We start from the raw sequence: 17,189 nt of genomic DNA, 5'->3' as shown, positions 1-17,189 counted from the left end.
TCTATATATCTTTTGATCTCTCCTCTAACTTCTTCTTTGACCCAGTCGTTCTTTAAAAGTATGTTGTTTAATCTCCATGTATTTGTGTTTTTTCCCGCTTTCTTTTTGCAGTTGATATCCAATTTCAAAGCATTGTGACCAGAGAATATGCTTGGTATGATTTCAATCTTCTTAAATTTGTTGAGACTGATTTTATGTCCCAATATATGGTCTATCCTTGAAAATGTTCCGTGTACACTAGAAAAAAATGTATAGTCTGATGTTTTAGGATGAAGTGCTCTATAAATGTCAATTATGTCCATTTCATCTAATGTGTCATTTAGGACTGCTATTTCGTTATTTATTTTCTGTTTGGATGATCTATCCATAGCTGTCAATGTTGTATTTAAGTCCCCTAGTATAAGAGTGTTTTGCTGAATTTCTCCCTTTAGTTCTGTTAATAGTTGCTTGGTATATTTCAGTGCTCCCTGATTGGGGGCATAAATATTGATGACTGTTATGTCTTCTTGTTGTATAGTCCCCTTTACCATTATGAAATGTCCATCTTTGTTTCTTGTTATCTTTTTCACCCTGAAGTCTGTCTCATCTGATATCATTATGGCTACACGTGATTTTCTCTGGGTACCATTTGCTTGGAGTGTCAATTTCCATCCTTTCACTTTGAGTCTATGTTTGTCCTTGTAGCTGAGATGTGTCTCTTGGAGACAGCATATGGTTGGGTTTAGTTTTTTAATCCAATCTGCTACTCTGTGCTTTTTTACTGGTGAGTTCAGTCCATTTACATTTAGGGTGATGATTGATATGTGAGGATTTCCTGTCATTCTATCTTTAGTTTTCTGGTAAGGCTGTGTCTCCATTGTTTCTTTACCTTTTTGTTGTTGTGTGTTATTTCTGTGTGGTGGTATTCTATGATGTTTCCCTTGTTTCTTCTTTTATTACAGTATATATTTCAGTTGTGGATTTTTTTGAGTTGTTACCATTAAGTTCATGTAAAAGAAAGTTTGATATTTAGAGTATTCCAGTTTCTTCAGTACGCTTACTTTCTCCAATCCCATGTTCCCCTTCAGGCCTTTACTCTCCCTCTTTTTATGTTTGGTTGCCACAAATTGTCCCTGCTGATGGTGGTCGAATAGCCTCCTTTAGTATTTCTTATAGTGCAGGTCGTGTATTAGAAAATTCCCTCAGCATCTGTATGTCTGCAAATGTCTTTATTCCTCCTTCATATCTAAGGGATATCTTTGCTGGATATATTATTCTTTGCTCATAATTTCTTTCTTTCAGTAATTTGAATATTTGTTTCCACTCCCTCCTGGCTTGTAGAGTTTCTGCTGAAAAATCTGATGATAATCTAATGGGGTTTCCTTTGTAGGTTACCATCTTCTTTTCGTTGGCTGCCTTAAGGATTCTTTCTTTGTCGTTGATTTTAGTCAGCTTGATTACAATGTGCCTTTGAGAAGGCCTGTTGGGATTGAGGTAATTAAGTGTTCTATTTGCTTCTTGGATTTGAGGATCCAGTTCTGTCCCCAAGTTTAGGAAGTTCTCATCAACAATTTGTTTGAATATACTCTCTGTTCCCTTCTCTCTTTCTTCTTCTCTTGGTATGCCCATTATTCTTATATTACTCTTTGTGATGGAGTCAGACAGTTCTTGTAGAGTTCTTTCATTTCTTTTAAATCTCAAGTCTCTTCTTCCATCTGTGTAATTTCCAGGTTTCTATCTTCGATATCACTGATTCTTTGCTCCATCTGGTCAACTCTACTACCTAATCTGGTTATTTAATTGTTACTTTCTTCTATTGAGTTCTTAATCTCCAGAAATTCTATTTTGTTCTTTTTTAAAATTTCAGTCTCTTTCTTAAAATGCTTATGTTTTTCTTTGATTGTGTTTCTAAGTTCATTAAACTGCCTATCTGTGTTTTCTTGCACCTCATTGAGTTTTTTTCAGAACTGCAATCTTGAATTCTCTGTCATTTAAGTCACATATTTCCATATCTTTAAGTTCCTTTTCTGGAGACTTTTCACTTTCTTTCTGAGCTGTCTTGTTGCCTTGGTTATTCATGGCAATTACTGATTTATTATTTCTCTTCCTAGACATCCACAGGAGTGGGTTCTGCAACAGGTTAATTGGAAGAGGTCTTTCTTTTGTTTTCCAGTACTTGTTTGTAGTATGTTTTATTTTCTCTCCGACTGCAGCCATTTTTTTCTCTCTCACATGGTAGTATTTTCTCTGCACTATTCCAGCTTCTCACACAATGGGGGGATTCCCTGGGAGACAGGCTTCTCCTCTGTTAATAGTTCACCTGGGTCACAGGGCGCAGTGTCTGTGTGGGTATGCAGAGAGCTTTTGAAGTTCCAAAGCTCTTCCTGCACCAGATTCAGAGCCCGTATGTTTCAGCAGTTCTCTTTACTCCTGCAGGGATGTGCCCAGATAGGTGGGGCCAGGGGCAGGGTGAGTTATGAGAGGTGGCCCAAAGCAATGTCGGCGAGCACCACCATAGCTGGTCCTGCTTCCACAGCTCCCTCCCCTTTGCCGGAACTAGTTGGGCTTCGAATCTGTTTCTGCCATCCACTGTTCTCAGAACAGCCAATATTCTGTTCTTTTGATCTGACACTGCTACTCTTCCGCTTCTAGAACTGGGCAGGTTTTGGCAGGGTGAGCTCTGGGAGGGTAGGGAGGGGGCGGCTAGTCTCAGTGCCTAAGGCTCCGTTCTCTGCTCGGCAGTGCGGGCTTAAACCACCATTTTCAGCCTTCTTCCCTCAGTCTTTTCTCCGAGGTCTCTGCCGTGAGCGTTGGGTTCAGCCATGTTATATGCTGCCCCCTCAGCCCTGTGGGCCATAAGTGGAGCCCTAACAGTCTGAGTTCTTCCCTCTCCCGCAGCTGCGGTAGTTCCGGGAATCAGCGAGCTTGGACCACTGAGCTAGGTCTGCGTCCTGTGTCCAAGTGACTCTGTCTCCACACTTCTCCCTTCCTTCCTCCTCCACTCGCGCGATTTGCCCTTCTTTAGGTGAATTCAGTAGTGGGCCTCTTCGTCTTGCCTGTCTGCTCTGCAGGGCGTCCTTATTGGAGTTATTGTTGTTCGATTAGTTGTAAATTCCAGGGGAGCTTTACAGAGGCTCACCTCATGCTGCAATTTTCATGACGTCTCCCATTTCAAATTTCGAAAATATTTTAAATGTAAAAAATTTCTATAATTATGGTTATGTTGAATATGAGAAAAATAATCCCAAAGATAAATATAATATTGATAATTATTAAATATAAAAAGGAAAATCTTATTGAAACTGCCTCTCTTGAACAAATGGCTGGAATTACGAGTTCATGCGTCTGTGGATGAGTAATACTTATCATTAGTATATGACAAGAGTTAACTAAAATTTCTATTCTTGTTTTCTGTGAAACTTGATTCACATAAATAGTAATTTGGTATGGAAAGAGTTTTGTTGTGAAAGTATAACTTAATTCTTTGAAATCTTTCCAAGTTATATTTCTAATGATCTAAAATCAATAATTACATTAGGTGCTCCTTCAATTTTGTTGAAAGGAAAGATTTGGAAGCCCTCTGATGAGCACAGTCATCAGCATTATTAATTTTTTCTACAACTATTGCAATATTTTGAATCTTACTTAGAGATTAGAGATTTGAATCTTCTTAGAGATTTCTATCCCCAGAGGCAATGCAACTAGTAAGATACCAGATGAAGTAGATCTTTGCCCTTCTTATGCAATGTGGAGAAGGACAATTGTGAAAGGGTGGTGAGAAAGGAGTTAGGTTGAAGGTTGGCCTTTATCCCCAGTTCATTTTTAGATTAGACCAATTTTAGGGAAGACACCATAGTGAAGTTAAGAACGTGGCAATTGATTTAATTAAAAAGTATCACATCAGGGCAGTGCTTGAAAAATCTTCACATACCCTCTGGCATTATCATCGTCTATCCCAGTTTTCAAGATTTTGGTTCACTGAGAATGAATCATTTAGTAGACACACACACACACACACACATCCCTAGAATTCCACAGCTCAATCTATGATTCCAGTTTGCAAAAGTCCTAAATTAAATGGTAGCAAATTAGATCCAACAGTATATTAAAGGAAAAATAACCATTAGAGTTTATTCAAACAATAATTTAAAATGAAGAAATCTATTGTTAAAAATCACAGATTAATAGGATGGCTTCTTATGGCTTCTCAATTCTAATACAAATTTTAAAGACAACATTTTAAACTTGACAAAACATGATTATCTTGATCATTCTCCAAAAGACATTTGGTAAAGTTCATAATTCTTTCCAATAAAAAAAATTATTAGTCAGGACTCACTAAAGAATGCTAGTTTCAATGGATGAAAATTTTAGGAAAACAGAATTTGTGTCTCGTATTAATTACCTCCACCAAGTTATTTGTTACCTACCGTGGGAAGTTTACAGTGGAGAGAACCTGTTAGAAACCACTTTAACCCTCATGAGCCCTGTGATGTGATCTGATATGACACACAGAGAAGGACACTGCATTGTATCTGTAGTAGTCTTACAAAATATGCATAATCGCAATCGTATAAAAATACTAGACAAACTCAAATGAAGCAACATTGGCAAAACAACTGATCAATACTGTTCAGTAATATCATGGTCAAGAAAGACAAACTGAGAAATTATTAGACTGCCTGAGACTAACATGATGTAGGATTCTGAATAGGATCAGGGAACACCACCACCACCAACGACATTAGTTAAACAAACAGACAAAACAAAAACTTAGTGAAGTTTGAATAGGTCTTTAGCTAAAGGCATTGTACTGATGTTAATTTCCTGGTTCTAGTAAATGTACTATGGCTATGTAACATGCCAACATTGAAAGAAGTTGGGAGAGGGATATATGGAAACTATTTGCATTATTTTTCATCTTTCTTATAAGTAAAAAAAAGAAGTTTAAAATAAAGTTACAAAATAAATTCAGTGCCAGAATCATATGTATAATCATTTCTTTAGTATGATAAGGAAGATTTTCTTAATCTGAGTTTTTAATATACTATAGCTATCACCAACCAAAGGCAAATCTCATGCTTATGGAGAAATACCAAAGATATTAAAGTTCAGAAAAGTAAGCCTCCTGTTACAGTGTTACTCATGAATTTTATAAAGATTTAGTCAGGGCAAAAAAAAAAAATTATATGAAATCTAATGTTTGGGAAACAGGAGATAAATTATTATTATTTATAGATGACATAGTTTGCAACTTAAACATAAATCAACTGAACAGTATTAGAATTAATGAGGATTTTGAAAGGTAGTGAGTCATGGAATAACAAACAGAAATCAATTTTTTCTATTCCTTAGTTCAAAATTTTGTTGAATAAAATAAACTTAATATCAGACAAAATATAAACCACGTATAGTAAAACTAGTAAAGTTATTTAGTATCTATGTGAGGAAACTAAAAACTCAACTTAGTGTTATAAAATGTGATTTTATTAAACAAAAATAATCTTTTCCTTCATAGAACTACTATTGAAATGTGTAATTTCTCTAAATTTCTTATTTATTTAGTGCAATTCCAATTGAAATTGGAATAAAAATATATTTGAAACTTGAAAAAATTCTAACCAGAGACAATTTTGAGTAATGAAATTCATGAAAGAAGAGATGCATTTTTTAATACTAAAATGTAGCATAAATGTTCAATGGAACATAAGAGAAAACAATGAAAAAGAGTAATGTATGTAAACATCCTGTTATGATAATTGTGGTTTTTTACATTAGGGGGTAAAATAAGTTATTTGTTACAGTACTGTTGGAAAAGTCGGTAAACCTTTTTGAAAAAAAATAAGCAAGTTCTTTTACTTCAAGTTATACATAAAAATAGATTCCAGGTAGATTATAGAGCTAATCTATAGAAGAAATGATGGGATAAAAAGGAGTATTTGACTGACTCTGACAAGAGAAGGATGTTTATAAGGAAGAAATCATGAAGACAATGGTGTCATATCTGATTGCATGTAATCTATATTTCTTCACATCAAAACAAGCTGACAAAATTAAAAGGTAAAAAAGGAACAATACCTATTACAAAAATGTGAAAAGAGTGAATTGTTAATATCTTCAACAAATTAATAAGAACAAGGATGAACTTCTCAATAGAATGAGAGGATAAGAAAACAAAAGGTCAATAAACACTTGGAAATTCTACAACCTACTAGAAAACAAAGCAATACAAATTAAAACATACAGTAAAAAAAAATATTCATTTATTGGATTGACAAAGTTTCTTCATATTTTAAAAGTGTAGAGAAATGAATGAGATGGGCATTCCCACACACTGTTTAACTTACTGTAACCTTCTGGAGTATGGTGAACCAGTAGCTTTAAAAATGCTTAAATCCTGATGCCTAGAACGTTTAACAACCCACATGTCTAGCAATAAGGAATTGGTTAAATTCTCTTTATCATCCATGGGATACTATGTCATTATTAGGCATGGCTTCTAAAAGTAGTTTTTAAAATGAGAACATGGGTTCTACATCAAAATTACCCAAGATAATATTTGAAAATCTACACCTCTTCATGTCTCTCAACTATTGTTCCACACTCCCTCTTTCTGATTTTCCAATTTTGGTGAAGGATTTGGGAGATGGAGTTTTTATATAAGACTCCAATGAAATATGAAGCAAACCTTCTATTGCAAAACACTGTTGTAAAATGATATTGAACACAACTGGAAATTATTTTCAGTAGAATGTGAAATTTAGAACACATATGTATTTACTTGCTATGATCCTAATTTTAGAGTATGATATTTTATGTGTATATTAAAAAAAGAATTCTCTTTATACTTTTTCAGTATTTCCAAGTTTTCTTTATGAACATTCCTTAGGAATAAGCACTAATAGTAATATTGATTTAAATTTAAAAAAAGAAATTTAGAGGAGTAACTGTCCTCTCTTTTCCATCTCTGTTGCTGCCAGAGATACCTATTTACTTTCTGCCTTTGATTACCGAAATATGCCAGGTCCTTGGAGAGCACCTCAAATTTACCCCTAGAGAACTATGGCATTATTTCCATGTGAATACAGGAGAAAGAAAAGGAGAGAGAAAAAAGTAAAACATTGTGCACCAAGTGAAATGTAGAATTTAGCTATTATCTAATGAATTTGATCACAGTAGGCAGCCAATCTTGATAATTGTTTTAAAAGATTTTTCCTCAATTTCAGCCCATGTGGGTGGAGTGGAGGTTGGAGTGGATTGCTTAGGACAAAGGTGGTGGTGTCAGGGGAGCTAAAACAAAGGAAAAATCTCCCCAAATCAATAGCAACAACAACAAAACTCACATACACAAAACAAAGGGTTCTGCATCAAAGGTAAATAAGACCAGAGTCCTCTAAGACAATTTGGGAGTCTTTTGCATATATATAGATTTGGTCAGTATATTTTGACACTATGCCTGTTTCTCTATTTTATTCTACGTCGTCAGAAAATCCAAGACATTTGAAAAAGATTTTAAACTATGCATTATAGTTAGAGCAAGATAAGCACATTACGTCAAATGAGAAGTGTAAACCACCACTTAGAAGGTTATTCTGCCTTAGAAAATGAATTAATTCAAAAGATATTAATGCTTTAATTAATTTTCTTCATATCGTTGTTTTGTGGGAAAGTAGAAATTTATCTGAATGCTTGAGGAATACACCTGAACTGTGCATGTGGTGTCCTCAAAATGTATCGTCCAATCTGGGGCCCATTTGAAAAATCAAGACAGTGCTAGTGACAGTTGTACTGGATACAAACAGTAATTGTCATGAGAAAATGGAAGTATCTGCTCACTTTAGCTAGGTGCTTATTTTCTGCTAGAGTACATTGAAGGCATGGTGAAATCAGACTGTTCTGAAGTCAGAAGGTGACACATTTATCTCCAAAGTCAGTAATATAAAGAAGCTGGGCTGAAAAAATGACAAACACTGCTATCAATAAATGCTGTGCTCTTGACTAGTTCTCCTAATGTGTAGCAAGTTCTGAAAGGCCCTCATGGAGAACTAAGGGCAGGGATACAACTGTGAATAAGATAAATATGACCTTAATGTATACAGAGTTCATGGTCTAGCTGAAGACACAAACAGTTAAATTGGGAAAACACACAAGAGAGTGTAGAAAGTGGTAGGATAGGTAAATCAGGGCATTGTCCATGGCTGGGCACTGGCACCATTCTAGAACTGAAGGAGGTTCTCTTGGGGTCATGGTATTTAAGCTGAAGGTGATTAAGAGTTAGCCAGCTAAAGGGGAAGGTAGGTAGAGAGAGAATCATTCCAGGTAGAAAGTAAAACATGCAAGAATATTCAGAGGAGGAACAGTATGGCCCAGTTAAGGGCCTGATGCGAATTTGATTGATTTTTAGAACACGAGGGAAAAAAGGGCAAAAGATGAGACTGGAAAAGCAAGCAGTATGTAGAAGGAGAAAAACCTTATTACACAGACTTAGAAATATGGACTTTATCTTGAGGGCTCATGGAGAGTTTTGAGGAGGGGAAGGACATGGTCATATTTGCCTTTCATCAGTATCATGGGCTAACGTCTGAATTATGGGATGGAGAGTGAAGGGAGACGTAGGGACAACAACAATTTCAGAGAGAGAAGATAGTGGTCTATCTGGTAAGATCAGAAATCAGTGGATTATGCAGAAATTTAGTCAGTAAAATTAATCTGCCCTGTCAGGTAAATGGCACTAGGGGGAAGAGGCAGATCAAAGACTCAATAACGAGAGGGCAATAATGAGAGATGCTTCCATCTTTGAGGGAACTAATGATGTCCTAGAGACTTCTAAAAGACTCAAGAGGTCTCATGACATTACAGAATTGAGGTAGAATGAGCTTAATTGATCCACCCATCAATGTATAGAAGTGAGGGAGAAATTAAGTTGCTTGACTTAAAAATTCTAAGCAAGTGGTTTAAACTGTGCAATATAGTGACACATTTACAGGTGGTTTTAATGCCTCAGACTGGGTTTTGAATAATTTCTTTTCCAGACATTAATATCTCTGCCTGAACCATAATAAAATGAAAGAGATTAGACAAACTATAAAAAGTATATATTTAGTAGGAGATTTGAAAAATGGGAGCTAACTTTCTTTCTAGTTATTCAAGTAGTTTAGCTAAAAAGGTATAGTTTGGTATATACACAAAGCAAAGCTGATACAGAAGAATCTCCTGTAATTATGATGTCTTTCAAAAAGGTTTGGAAGAAACTCTATTCTAAGAGGTATTAGGTCCAAAAAGAACAAAATAAAATATTTCTGCAATACATAACTTTATAGAGAAGAAACAGAAAATGTTTGCTGACAAGTTTGTCTAAAATGGGACAGTGTTCCAAAACTCAAATCCTAGGCTGAATGAGCAATGTAACCAGAAAAGAGAGGAGGAGGAAGAGGAGGCCACAGAAAAAATCTCCACTGATAATATGGTCTTGTATTTTTAAGAAAATTTAGGATGTCAGGAGCATATTCAGAGTCACAGGCAGGTACTTTTCAGAACAATTGATTAGAAATCAAAGTCTCCAAAAATCTGTCTCCATTCCTTCTTTTCCTTCATCTGATTCTGCTGGTAGGGCCCAAGGGAGCCCACAGTAAGCTGACTCTGAAGGGAACCTGCCTTGCAGAGCCTGAGCCCTTTGATTGTGTGTCCTGGCCCCTGCCCTGTCCCCACTCCGATTACAGTCCCACAGTCTGCATTGTCCAGACAAAGGAGCAGTGGCTCCCTTCTGAAGACTGCCTGGAGCACAGCCACCTCCGTGCTGTCTGCCTCAATCCCCAGCCACCTCCTTTTTCTTCTTTGGGTCCTCCCCTCTGAGTTTCTTGAGTAAAACTTTTACAAACAGCAGTCAGCCCTGCAGCGGACTTCACAGGGCCCCCAGACCTGCATCACCCAGTTTCCCTCTCCCCACCCAACCCGGCAGATTTCAATTTCCCCTTCTATGCCTTTGGGGAGGGTGTGTTCCTTCTCTGGAGGGACCCTGGGGAGACAGGAGAGAGGGGAGTAGCCTTCATTCTTAAGAAGGGTCTTGGATACCTAGTAATATCCTGCTACTTGATATTATTATTATTACTATTATCATTATTATCATTATCATTATTATTATTACCATTATGACCCAGCTATTTCACAATCTTAAATTTCTAAGCAAAGATTTGCTGAACAGATGATGTCAAGTAAACTTAATGATGTTACTTGATTTTAAATGGTGATGTTCTTCGATGTTAGTATTAACAATTCAATTGTGCCTACATGTCAGGCACTGTTCCAAAACTTTATATTTATTTAGACATTTAATCCTTATAATGACTCTATGAGGTGGTGTATTTTTGTCTTCACCACACAGATGAGGAAATATATGCAGAGGTAAAATGCCTTGCTCAGTGTCACATAGCTGGTAGGTGGCAGAGCTGAGTTTGAATCCAGACCGTCTGGCCCCAGGGCCTGTGTTTGTAATGACTACACTGTAGTGTGAACAAACACACAACTAGAACCTGTTGATTGATTGGAAAAGATGCTTTTCATTGATTTCTCCCTTTTCAGTCATCACTTAATTGATTTTCTGACTGTTCTAAGAAACTTTTTCCCTTTGCCAAGGCTATTCCCCATGTGAGCTGTAGAAACTCTAGTCATTGGGATTTGGGACATGGTGGGTGAAAGATGAGAAGAAGGTAAAAAGGGACAGAGAGAATAAAAGGCAGAAGTTGTAATGGTATTGCCTGGTCAGAGGTCTCAAGTTGAGTGTGCATCAGAGTGACCTGGAGGGTTGGTTACAGCATAGATCTCTGATCCCTCCTTCAGGAGGTCTGGGATGGGGCCCAAGAACTTGCATTTCTAATAAGTACCCAGGTGATGCTGATGCTGCCTCTTGGGGTCTATACTTTGAGGAAGACTGGCACAGGAAGTTGCTTGATTTGGCACTTTGAAACCTACACCAGGTAGGCCTTGAGAGAAGCTCTGGGCAGATGCCCTTCTACAAGCTACTGCTTCTCCTCCTGCCTTTTCAGAGATTCCAGATTGGTATTGCACATTTTAAACTGAGATCTGGATCCACTTGTATGATTCTGAGCCATTGCAAATGAAAGAAGTTTACAACCTTGCTCCCCTGTCTTATATATCTCAAGCTTAAGCAGGGGGAAAAAATACTGACAAAAATATTTTCAGCTTGTCCTTTTTTCCTATGATCTCCACACAGAATGTCACAATAGGAAGGAAATAGAGGAGAGAACAAAACCATTCAAAGAGTATGTATATAAGTCTTCATCATACCTGTTCCTTGTCTCACACACCTAAGACTGGCCCCTGCAAAGTACCCTTTTTAGTTGGCTAAAGTTAGGTCTTACTGGCTGGTGAATTTTTGTTCTTAACAAGAGATTAATCACATTGAATTCCGAACATTAGAAAGCCTGAAGGGGAACTATGTCTTTTGACAAACATCCCACACAGAGGTTTCACCACTGTCTATCTGGGCCACGTTTAGGAATCAAATGCTAATCATAGCTTGGTGTCTAGAGTGTTCAGAAACCGCTACTCTTTTCTGGCCCTATCTTGGTACTGAATTTCTTCTAATGATGGACCTGTGAGCTTACCCATAGGTTCTAGTTTACATGTGGAAGTCATTCTTACAAAGAAAAGTTAGGGGCAGTATTGCTCTCCCAGAAAAGTGGTGGTGATCATGGTGGTGGTGGTGGTAGTGGTGGTGGTGGTCGTGATGGTGGTGATGGCGGTGGTGGTGGTGGTGATAGTGTCCCATAGATTCTTGTATGAAAATGTTCTATGGTAGGTTGTGGTTATCATATTGGACAGCACAGCCTTCATGATTTAAATGAATGAATCTAACAAAGTGACATGACAGATCATGGTGTTGGTTTTTTGCAATGGGAGTTTCTCAGATCATATCTTAGGCAGTTACCAACACATTAGACCACACCTGCATGAGAGAGAGATAAGTCAAAATAATCCCTGTTTACATATAGTATCTTGCTGTGTGATCCAGGCTTTGCTGGGCATTATTGGGATACAAAGAAATAAAACACTTGTTTGTTGCCCTTAAGACTTTTGTAATTTAACAAACAATCATATAGAATGTCTATAAGAATAGACATTAAGATTAAAATAAGCTCCAAGCTATAACAGAAGAAAATGAAACAGAGAGGCATTATTTCAATTTCCATGTTAGAGTACTGTTTGTCTTGGCAGGAAGGAGGGAAATGGGAATTGAAAGCAAGGAAACTGGAAAAAATGTAGGCATGGTAGTCTTTTGTGGTGACAGTGAGAGTTCTGGCCTGGTTCTAGCAAAGTATATTGGAGATGATGAAAGAGAAAGCCAGGCACATAAGATGGTGTTAATTAATGGAGAATGAATAATTGAGCCTGAAGACCAGCCTCAACATTTGAATTTCCATAGACAAGAGGGAGCTACTGCAGAGTTTTCAGCCATGGGATGACAACATGAAAATGGCATTTTAGAAATTTAAGTAGGAAATAGTAGTCAGTGTGGACTGGAGATGGAGAGATTGGAGTCAGAGAAGCAGAGGCCTCTTGCAGTTCTCTCCATTCCTGAGGGCAAGAAGGACCTCAGTGCTGGAGCTGGCAAGGGGAGAGCAGAAGGAGGAGAGAACAAACACTCCTCTTGCTGCTGCACTTCATACTTCTGACAATTTGCTTCTCCTTTGGTCCTTGGCCTCTGTGATGTTTTAGCCTTGGCTTATATTTCCATCTCTTTTATTTGGCCTCTTTTGCTGGCTCCTTTTCTTTGGCTCACCATTAATGTAGGTGTTCTCTGAGATTCTTTCCTTGGTCTTCTTTCTCATTCTATACTCTCCTGACTTCAGCCATTATCACATTTATCCCAAATATATGTCTCCATTGTGGATCTCTATTCAACTATCCTCTCCTGTATTTTCAACTGCCTCTTGAACATTCCCTCCTGAGTATATCACCAGCACTTCAAAGTTAATGTCTAGAACAATTCACCTCATTGCCTAAGTTCAAATATGTCTCTGCCTCAGATTTCCCTCATTTTGTTAATAGAAACAGGATCCACTTAGCTACAGAAGCTCAGAACTGCAGACCCTCATCCAAAGTAACTTTCTCTCCTCCTTGGTCTGAGGCCATAGATACAGAATAAATTGGTGGCTACTTTTCCTTTGCTCTCATTAGCTTTCTGTGCTCCCTCTCTTCCCAGTTTTACATCTCCACACTATTCTAGTTCTCACCCTCAGCCCTTCTCCCTCAACTCTTTGACACTGCTACTAAAGCACCCTTTTATCAAAGCCCTGCTCCGCTCCAGAACTTCCCTCACAATAGATAATCCCAGAGCAGCCTTTTAGATTTTTAGGCCACAGTTCTCCTGCCTTTTTACTATACTGCACCCATGTCTGACCACCACATACGCCTCACAAATGCCCCAAATAACAACAGCCTTGGCTCATCACATTTTTTCAGCATGCAATTCCCATTTCTCCCTCACAATGTCCACTTATAGCAATTATTTCCACCTCTTAATATCCATTTCAAATCCTACTTTCTTTATAAATATTTCCCTGATGTCTCCAACATGGGAACCATCTTCTTTTTGTGAAACCTATGGCAGTTGTATTTTTCAACTTCATGCTGTAGTTCACGTGTATTCTCATGACAACTTCTCTTTTAGATTGTACATTTCTCATGGACTAGAGTGGTACCTTAATGATTTCTGTTTTCCTTGCAGCTACCAGTATGCCATGTATACTACATCAATAAGACAGAAAATAAATGAATCCAAATAACAGTACAAGAGGAAATTTGGCATAATGTCATGAAATTTCAAAGTATCAAAGAAATTGCAATACATGAGACAATTGGTGTTATTAAGGAGAGACAGTCATTTTTTAAAAACATATTTAGAGTAGCTGTAGCACCTTTTAACTTTAGTTCAGTAAATAAGTAAGTTGTGAAGACACAGACATTATTGGCATTAGATAAGAAAATACTTTTGGTTGTAATCTTTGATATTACTCTGTACTATTACTCCAAAAATCATACTTGTTCTTTGTCATAGGTAGCTCACAGGAATTCTGCTTTTTCTGTGAAAAGCCAAAACAGAAGATGTACTTCATTCTATCCTCAAGACTTTTTGTTTGTTTTATTTTGTGTAGGAGAAAATCATGTTATCATAAGTGGGTTATTTCAAAACATTTGAGTTGATCAGTAATTCTCTTTTTTTCATGCTAGTGTTCTTCTTCTACTGCTCGGGTTGACTGGAACCAGGAGAAATTTATGGCCTGAAGCATTTCTACGTCTGGTTAATGTATCAGTAACACTCTCTGTACAGGGCAAGTGAAGGAAGACCTTGTGCTCCACAGCTTTGTCAGGGTATATATAATTTCCAAAGGTTCTTGTGTTTTTGGTAATGATCTGGCAATCCAAGCAATTTGGTTTAAAATCTGTTCTTGGTCATCCTACCCATGTCTGCCTTAGATAATGGAAATCAAGAAACTCCATACTAATGTTATAAAGGTCATCAAAATATGAATGTAAATACAAAACATGCACTTTTATATAGCAGTAGCTTCAGGAATTTACAAAATCATAAGTCTTGGTGTTCCAGACAGAGTTACTACTTCTCCGGTTCTTAGTCCTCTTCAAGCATGACACCAAATGCAATCAAATAGCAAGATGGGTGATTTTAAAGCACGGCGACAACAAGTAGCTAAGTGATCAAACCTCTTTCCTAAAGTAAAGCAATTCTCTCTTAATTTAGACATGTAACCCTCCCTTATGACCTGATACTACCCTTTTCCTAATTCCAGTAGGATCTGTAAATAGAATATTATTTATGAATCATTATTAGAGGATAAACAGATGTTTTATTATAAAAATTGGAGTGTAAGAACTACTGCAGAACCAAGAAAAGGATAGAGAGACAATACTTTTCAGAAATTTTGTCACTTCAGGATCAGATAATGATTAGAACTATCAGAAAAGAATAATAAGAAACAGATCAGTTTTCACTGGATAAGAGTCAACCCAAACATGAAGCTTAATTAACTCAGAATCCCACATGCTTTGAGGATCGGCATATATTATTATTATTATCCTTTTTGTAAGTAAATGTTGAAAATTTTCTCCCTTTTAATATTGTTATTTTGTGAGGAGAATCAGTAAAATATTGAGTGATGTTTCATAAACAAATGACTATAGTAGCAATCCTTAAAATAAATTGAAGGAGTGGGAAAGAAGTACATCTGAAAAAGCTGATACGAGAAATGCCACGTGATATAAAAATAGCTTAACAAAAGAGTATTCCTGGATAACAAATAATTCTCAAGTTATGCTCAGCTGTAGCCCTATTTGGACATAAAAATTTGGAATAGCTCCTATAGATCCCCTTATCCAGTCTTAAGGTAGAAATCTTTTGTCCTTCCCAATCTCCTTCCTCTAGCCTGAGTCCATTATCTTCCTTAAGCTTGGAATGTTCTTCACTCCACCTTCCCCTCTTGCCATCCTTCAGGTATTAACCAATGTGAGTTCAGGACAGCCTCCCTTGATGACCAACTCTAAGCCAGCTGCCTCCTGAAATAATTCCATATTCTATATTTCATCTCAGCACTTATCACATGAATAGTTATTTCTTTCAAGACAAGTATAATGGGTTAAACGATGGTCCCCCAAAAGAAATATCCATGTCCTAATCTCCAGAACATGTGAATGTGACTTTATTTGGAACAAGAGTCTTTGCAGACATAATTAGTTAAAAATCTTGAGATGAGATCATCCTAGAATTAGTGTTTCCTTAAATCCAATGACAAGTATCCTTATAAGAGAAAGGCAGAGAGAGATTTGGGTCACAGACATGGAGAATGAGGTCATGTGAAGACAGAGGCAGAGATTAGAATTATGCAACCCCAAACCAAAGGACACCTGGAGCCACGAGGAACTGGAAGAGATGAGAAAGCATTCTTTTCTGGAGACTTCAGAGACAGTGCAGCCCTACTGACCCCTTGATTATGGTCTTCTGGCCTCCCAAACTGTGAGAGAATAAATTCCTGTTGTTTTAAGTCACCAACTGTGTGGTAATGTGTTACAGCAACCCTAGGAAGCTATAATAATACATCAAGAAAGATATACCTTCTCTGTTGGACTGTAAGCATGAACATTCACGAGCTATTCCTGCTCACTGCTGAGTCCGTCACATAATAGGCAACTTATGAATGGCAGACCAGTTAGATTGCATGTTCTCAGTTACAAGTAGACACACCTGAGGTCAAAGGTAACCTATGTTAATTGGAGAGATGGTCCTCCATACAGGCCAGCTTGAAGAAAGAGTCACAGCATTACCTCTGATAGCATCTTGTACTAGCATCTCATTATGATACTTCAGAGATTAGTGCTATATTAATATTGTTTTTCAACTCTAATTTGAGCTCCTTTACTATAATGATTCATGTTTTATTCTTCTCTGTATTTTCTTGGGTTAGCTCAAGGTGGGTATTTTTGTTTTTGTTTTTTTCTAATAATTAATTAAGTGTTTGATAGTAAACAATTGAGTTCCCTAAAATCAAAACCATTTTTTTGTGATGAGCCATAGTTAGTGAAATAGGTCATAAAATAATTAATAATACTTGAAGTGTGGGTCATTGAAAAACTGGTGTGAATTTATAACAATGATTGACCTCTGTTACAATAGAAGTTACAAAAGACTAACTTAGAGGTTGACTCACAATAGAAGTTGTAACTTCATATCAGTTTCCTTCAATAACTGGTATAAAATATAATTAGTATTTGAGTAGAATTCAACTTATTAAGCACTTTTACATTTTTGTGCATTACACGATTATAAAATTATTTGAAACAATATAATAGTTTTGAGATAAAAAATAAAATTACCTGTGCAAAATTTATAAGGAATATTTATACTATAATATTTCTCAAAATTTATTTGGTTCTTGAGTTTAGTGAGAGTTTAGATAGTGATAGATAACTGTATTATTTTATCTACTTTTCACTAGTACCTTGCCAAGTTCATATTGTAGGATGAATAAATTTAGACTGAGAGACAGGAGGTGACTTTCTCCAGGTCACACATTCATTAAATGGCAGAGTCAGGTTTGGAGCAATTCTTCTAATGCCATGCTTAGTTTTCTCACCATTTATTCCTATTGGTGTTAGTAACCCCATTTGGATCACAAGGA

Source organism: Rhinolophus sinicus, chromosome 4, assembly GCF_057876585.1.
Source record: "Rhinolophus sinicus isolate RSI-liver-muscle chromosome 4, RSI-T2T, whole genome shotgun sequence".
NCBI lineage: Eukaryota > Metazoa > Chordata > Mammalia > Chiroptera > Rhinolophidae > Rhinolophus > Rhinolophus sinicus.
The sequence above is the reverse complement of the archived record's forward strand: the minus strand, read 5'-3'. Positions refer to the sequence as shown.